This window comes from Dermochelys coriacea, chromosome 6, assembly GCF_009764565.3.
Source record: "Dermochelys coriacea isolate rDerCor1 chromosome 6, rDerCor1.pri.v4, whole genome shotgun sequence".
In the NCBI taxonomy this organism is placed as follows: domain Eukaryota; kingdom Metazoa; phylum Chordata; order Testudines; family Dermochelyidae; genus Dermochelys; species Dermochelys coriacea.
Window position 1 is genome coordinate 16,963,092 of NC_050073.1, and position 7,824 is coordinate 16,970,915.

Below are 7,824 nucleotides of genomic sequence, written 5' to 3' on the forward strand. Positions count from 1 at the left end.
ATGTATTTAAGGTGAATTGAAGCCATTCTTAAATCAAAATAAGTGACTACATGGGAGTTTAATTAAACTGATTTAAATTCACACCATTAGTTAAGCCAGTGTGACTATCCTTGTAGGTAAGCCCTAAACTCTCAAGTAGCATCAAATAATCAGAGCAGGGTCGAATGTTCCAGAGAGGAATCTGAGCCCTACTGCACTATTAATAATATTAGCTTGGCACACCCAACTCTCTGGGTCAAAAGCTGATCTCACTGATTATATTGGCAGTGGGTGGAGAGAGAAGGAATGAGATTGTAGAAGTGGGAAGCTAGTGACCACAGAGTTAAAAGTCCGACAGCCTCTTTTCTGCTGTCTTGCTAATGCAGCCTCGATCCACTGCCCATGTTCATAATTAGGCAGTCGTCACAGCTCATCTTTTACCTGATCTCATTCACTCATTTGTACCCTGAAATCGTGGATGCCTAGAGCAAGGGGGGGGACATTCTTTTCATAAATTGTGTGTTCCTGCTTGAGCATGTTTAAACAGAAGTGCTGGAGTGCTGAGAGCCAGGCTTCTCCTCAGCTGCATATGGACAGGACAAAGTTTTGGTACCAGGGGGCTGTGAAATTAACAGGGTTTCTGGATGACAAATATGAACTAGAGCAGTGGTTCTCAAAGCCAGTCCGCCGCTTGTTCAGGGAAAGGCCCTGGCAGGCCGGAATGGTTTGTTTACCTGCCGCGTCCGCAGGTTTGGCCGATCGCGGCTCCCACTGGCCGCGGTTCGCCGCTCCAGGCCAATGGGGGCTGGGGGAAGGGCAGCCAGCATGTCCCTTGGCCCGCGTCGCTTCCTGCAGCCCCCACTGGCCTGGAGCGGAGAACCACGGCCAGTGGGAGCTGTGATTGGCCGAACCTGCGGACGCGGCAGGTAAACAAACCAGTCCGGCCCCCCAGGGGCTTTCCCTGAACAAGCGGCGGACCGGCTTTGAGAACCACTGAACTAGAGGATTTATACCATCCATGGAATGTTAAGTAGTTACGCTTTTATGCCCTCTTGTATGCCACCCCTATTCTTTGAACAATATCCTGGTTAGCGTGTGCCAAGCACTCTCCCTCTCACACTTCAGAAAATTCATGGGTTCCATGAAGCTAGCAAGCCTTAGTGCTCACACTCATCTCTCTGTTTGCCATTGCTACTGTGCCCATTCCTATATTTAAACTCAATCCTACAACGAGCTCTGTCCAAGCAGATCACTGCCTGTGAGTGGAGCTTCTTTCAGGATCAGGGCCATAGACTAAACTCTTTGGGACAGAAATTTGTTAACTTTATTCGGTACATTGTACCTCCTGTACAGCACGAAGTACAGTTATATTGTGAGAGAGAATATTTTGGATTTCTTCTAGTACCCCAGCAACAGTAAAACAGGAATATCCTGTTAAACAGAAATGGTGGCGGACAAGTCAATACTGTCTTTCACTAGGTGGAGCCAAGTTTTGATTAATATCTTTTATTTCCAGTTAAAAATAATACTGACAGACAAGGTCTCAGGCTCTGCAAGTCCTTTCTCTGAGTCGGTGGAGAAAAATATAGGAAAAAGGCTGGCGAGGTTCTTATATTTGACTTTATTTCTGCTGATTTAAAGGTGCCCTGTAAAGGATGAAATGGCACTTGTGCTATTTTCATATTCTTTATGGAGCTGAAAGGGTTTTTTAAAAAAAGTTTCTACTTGGTAGAAAGGAGTGTACAAGCCCAACTGTTTTGCCCTTTGCAAAGCACCTTTAAAAGGGACTGATCTTAGGGACTGGGAGACACAATGGTTTAATTCACTAGCATTCAGTGTTGGAGTTCAAAGTTCACATCTTCTTGTTTAGGTCAACATTTCAAATGCGGCTGTTGGTTTCAAAATAGGACCTAATCCAAAACACCCTTGAAGTCAATGGGAGTCGTCCCATTGGCACCAAGGGGCTTTGGATCAGGCCCCTAATCCCTAGTGGATCTCTCTTCATGTCACAAAATCACCATACAATTGGCAGTGTCTGCTCAAGAGAAGTCTAGGAACTAATTGGCATAGATTATATAGTAGGTGCACGAGCAGAGCTGGGTGGGAAAGCTTACTCTGTACCTGCACTGTGCCTGGCACTAGTCAGAGCTGTTAGTCTCCTGAGGTCATCTGTTAGCTGATTTCTCTCTGATATTGCAATGCCAGAAAGGAGGAGGATGCAGCAATGACCAAGGGCAGTGTTAAGGAAAGGAGGAAAAGATCCAAAGGTTATATAAACCCCATTCAGATGTTGGCAGGGAGGAGACTGGCCCTAGAGGAAGAACAGTTGCCTTCCCTGCGTGCAGGGATTTACAGGATTGCTGGGCTCCTCCAGCTGAGGGAATTAATTTTATACCCCCCAGTGGCGCTTCTCAGGATACCCAGGGCTGTGAGTCACCTTGTTACCTCCTGCCTCCAGCATGATGGAGTCTGACCTGTGCTAGCTGGGTGTTAGCTCCCTTACACAACCAGCCTGTCAGCCACTCAGGCACTCTCCCTTGGGCTACACCAACCCTGTCTTCACTTTGGAGGTTGACAAGAGATGCACTTCAGCCCCCAGGTCCCTTCAAAGTGTCTGTGTGATCTCCAGCCCCTGATCATGGGATACCCTCAGAAATCCCACAACCTCTGTTACCAAAGGAACAGCATACCACAGTTCACCACTTTACCTTATACCACTATGCACAGCACTCAAGTTCAATTATAAAATAAAAGGAAGTTTGTTTAAGAAAGAATAGAGATTCAAATAAAAACCAAAGTGAGAGATGGGAACAAATGGTTACATATAAAAACAAAATCATACCACGCATTCTAGAGACTAAACCTAACCAAGCTAACCTATCTGAAGCAGATTCCTTCTCCCAAATTTCTTCCCAGTGTTTTCAGCCAAGCCTAGCTGAGATCTCTTTTTCATAAAGCAAACCCACTGTCAGGTTATTTCCTAGCTGAAGGATGCCAGGGTGTCTCTCTGCACTGCCAAATATACCAGAACAGACCTTTGATTTTCACCTTAAACTAGGGTCTTTTCACCTGCCGTTTACCTCTTCCTGTTTAATTTCCTTCTGAAGTCTCCACCAGCTCTTCATTAGCATTTTTAGTATGCTAATAGACTCCTACTGTATGATATACAAATTCACAGTGGTCCATCGTGGAGATAAGTGTCTCCCATGCCCTGCTGAGAGAAGTTTGTCTCAAGACAAACTACATTTGAGTAACCTGCTTTTAACTACAGATCTAGAGAACTTAATTTTTGTATATACCCTCACATATTTTCTGTGCAATGATTATGATGAACGGTGTAACACAAGCTTTCAGCAGAGACCTTACATGGCCCCTTTTGATGAACCCATGGGATCCCTGTGCCCCTTTGTATCCCTGTGCCCTCTGCCAGTTGGCAATGAGTCCTTGGGTCACACCCCCTCTAGCACAATACATGACGGACATGCTGTAAGGAGTTGAGACCAGAGTCTGACTGAGAATTAGAGAGGAATGTACTCTAAGGAAAAGGCTAGTGATGAGCCGTGAACCAGGAGAGCACAGATGGGCGTCTCCGATTCTCTGGCCCCTGGTTGCAGGGAGCTATACTTTAGATCTCTTCTCTGGACTGGGCTCACAAGCTTTGCTTTATACCTTTACTTTGGTTGCAGAAAACCCAGTAACAGGGCTGGTCTACATTTAAAAGTTAGGTCGACATAGCTATAGTTCTTGGATGTGAAAAATCGCTGAGTGCTGTAGCTAAGCCAAGCTAACCCCCTGTGTAGACGTGGGTAGGTCAATAGGAGAATTCATCTGCCAACCTAATTACGGCCACTCAGGGAGGTAGATTACTATCCTACAGTGATGGAAAACCACCGTCTTTCAGCATAGGAAGCGTCTACACTACAGGAGCTACAGTGGCATGACTACAGCACCGCAGCTGTATCACTGTAGAACTCATAGATATGGCTCTGCTTCTGTTTAGCCCTTGAAGAGTCAGGACTTTCTCAGTTACTTTGCTATTTTATAACAAAGCAGTCCACAGTGGTAGTTAAATTCCTTTCCTGATTCAGCCAGCCTATCACATGCCGTGATTCTGCCTCATCAAGGAAATCAGCATAAGGAAGAAGACTGTATCCTACAGTGTAGTCCACTGTAGTCTATGCCTTCCTACATACTCCTAGGCCTTGATTATTCACTGCCCTTGTGCTGTGTCATTTACACCAATGCAAACTGGGTGTAAAACGCTAGCATTCTGACATGTTGGCATTTTATACCCTCTTTGCACTCATCTAAATGACTACTGAGAATCAGGCCCCTCACCTCAGAACATCTTTCTAAGCAGTAACACCCTTAGAGATCTGGTCTCGCTGTTTGGAGCCTGGGCATGGCATAATCAAGCCACTGATAATATTTGCAAATGTACAAGCCTGCTGGTGTGTATAATTATAAGGGCCAGCCCTTCTGAAACAGGCTGAGCAAGTGTGGTGAAAACTGCCTCTAAAAATGAAGAGGAACGCGTATTTTAAGATGCTTAGATCGAGTGTTGGGTGTTGTTTATGCTGCAGGGAAAAGGCCTTTGTTGTCAAGCCATCTTGGGGTGTTTGCTGCCAGCATGAAACAACCAATACCTAGAAGCAAGTTAGCCTCCAGGGGTTTAGCACTAAGATATATTTTGGAGAGATATTTCGGGCCTTATTGTTTCATGGGCTGCCTTCATTTGCAAGCAATAACAAAACTGAAAAATGAAATACAAACAAAGCTCCGCATTCCTCAAGAACTCATCAGCCGCTTTATCCACAACAAAGCAAGATTTGTGTTTAGGGAGAATGTGTGTGTGTGTGTGTGTGTGTTTAATCTGCCTCTGGGAATTTAGTAAACTTTATTTGTAGGAACTGCCATACCAGATCAGACCAGGGCCAATCTAGTCTAGAACCCTGTTAAAATAGCTAGCAGGGGTAACAATAGTAGCAAAAATGCAGCAGCTCGGGCTTCAGCATAGGCTAGCAACCTAAGAAGGCTGCCAGGGCCCTGGTTGCTAGCCTATGCTAAAACCCATGCTGCCATCAGGTAGCCAAACTCGCTAGATTAAAGCCAGCATGGGTATGCCTACCTACACTACAAACACACCTTTACTTTCCAGTGCAGACATGCTTTGACAGTAGGCAGTACCAGTTACTTAAGAGGAAGGTGCAGAAAACCCTGCATTCAGGAGTTATGGGATAACCTGCCCCAAGTGGGACTGTTCCCTCCTAAGCTCTAATAGTTCAAGGATGGCTTCTGCCATAAAGCAGGAGGATTTCTATCCCTGCCCAAACTCTTGTTTATTTTTAAATATTTACTATTCTAGCTCTGGATGTTCTTGTTAGCCCTATAAGTCTTTAATCCCTTTTTGAGTCCCACCAAGAACTTGGCTTCAATGGTTTGTGGCAGTCAGTTCCACAAGTTAACTGTTGATTGTATGGGAAAGCCTTTCTTTTATTCAATTTAAATTTGGTGCCTTTCGTTTAATTGAATGTCCCCTTGTAATAAGAGAATGGCCACTGCAATTCGCCCTCTCTACCTTTTCTATACAATTATCTGATACGGGTTCACATTACCCTCTTCCCCCTTCGTGCTTAATAGGAGCTCATTTCATTTCATGCAGGCGTGAACTGCCTGCCCCTCCAGCCCCAAACTCTCCTCTGTGCTTAGTGATCATTTTCTGGTTTATACCATTGGGTGGACCATCAAAGCTGTCACATTCTTGACTTTGCTGATACACAACGTGCTGACTATTTCCAGCTCTGGCATTAGGGCCCAATCCAAAGCCCACTGAAATCATGGAAAGATTCCCACTGACTTCAAATGAGGTTGGATCAGGCCCTTAGACTACTTCCTAATCCTCTAAGTCACTCCTTGCCCTTCCAGTTTTCTATCCCTTTCCTTTTCCTTTAGGCTAAACACTCATTACTTACCAGGGTAGTGGCACTCTCAGGAGTTTATACTGATAGCCTAAAGCCATGTGCCTTTTCCCATAGGACAGGGGTTCCCAACCTTTTTTCTTTCTGAGGTCCCCCCAACATGCTATAAAAACTCCATGGCCCACTTGTGACACAGCAATTGTTTTTCTTCATATAAAAGCCAGGACCAGTACCAGTGTTAGGGGGTAGCAAGTGGGAAAACTGCCTGAAGCCCCATGCCACAGGTGGCCCCATGAAGCTAAGTTGCTCAGGCTTCAGCTTCAACCCTGGGGTGGCAAGGCTTGGGGCCCCAGGCTTCAGCCTCATGAGGTGACCCCAGCAAGTCTAATGCCAGCCCTGTTTGGCAGACCCCCTGAAACCTGCTCACAGCCCTCCAGGGGGCCCCAGACCCCTGGTTGAGAACCACGGCCATAGGATATAGCATTTCACAATGGACCACGTGGCTATCTCCATAATTTATGTGTAGCATAGGCAGCCAGAATGGGATATTTTAGTGTGTTAAACTTAAGGTGTGTTGTCCCTAGAATCCCTGAAACTACAGGTGTGCATCCTGGGAAGGTCAAATCAGCCGTTAATCACTCTGAAGTACGTCAAAGGTACATAATACAGGATACTGAGAAAGGACCTTGTATGTGAAGTCTTAAACCAGGAGGTCCTATTTGCTTTCTGGGTGAGATTAAAGATCCCAACATGCTTTTCATAAGAGTAGAGACGCTTTCCAGTGAGCTGCCTAAGCCTTCCCCTCCCTGTTATATTTGGTGGTTATTATCTATCCGCCTCTTGCCCTCCACCCTAGGGGTGGCTTCATTTTAATGGTGTTGTAATACATACAGGGTTTATGAAGCATTTTTTAGGAAAATAAAGGAATCATTGTATGTCTTATATACATACACGAGGTATGTATCGCTATTTGTATTGGTGGTGAAAGAGGATATTCTTCTGCTAAAGCTGGGCTGCTAAAACGAAAACTGTCATTCAGTAAAGTAGATCTCTATCAGTCCAGCCTCCTGAAACATTCCACTGGTGAGAACTCAACAGGGGCGTTTCCTCTCCAGTACTGCGCATATGCAAGGTAGAAAGCTGAAAATCAAGTCCCCTCCCATAACATGCAGGGCAGGAAAACACTGAGAGACAAGATTGGACCCCAGGAGATAAGACTGTTACTACCAAATCCTTTGCTCATCTATTTCCTGACTGCAAGTGTGGTATCATGGAATGTGTGTCAACACTTGGCCCTCATTATACATGATTCGGGTAAGACGCCAGTATGAACTGACCAACCCTTCAGCTGGAGGCACAATCTTAAAATAGTGTGTTATTGCATAGCTGAAATGAGAGACTTGGTAGAAAAGGCACAGAGACACTTCTTTTAAAGTAATCATAGTTTACACATATAGGGCCAAAATTTCCAAAAGAGTTCAGTTCCCATTCAGACACCAAAATAAGTGCCCAGATTTTCCAAAAAGAGCTCAGCATGCAGGGTTGGCACCTTCTCTCAGAGGACCCCAAAGCACAATTCACATGTCCTCTCTTCCTATTTTGCCAAAAGATACATCAGAATAGCCCAGTAACAGACGCACAGTTTCAGGGTAAGCTTTGTCTGCCCATGATGGGAAGGGAGTGTCTTGTACCATCGTTTAAGGGTCTCCCCTGGCCTTTGAAGAAGAGGAGGAACACTGGAAAATTTGAAGGGACTTTTTGGTTTCCAAAGGAATCCCTATCCCAGAACATAAGAAAAGTTTTACCTGCAGTATGAAGACCTGGGTTCTAGTCCCACCTCTGCTACTGACTCATTATATACCCTTTGACAACTATTCTCTGCCTTGGTTTCCCCACCAGACAGATGGAGACAGGAATACATCCCATT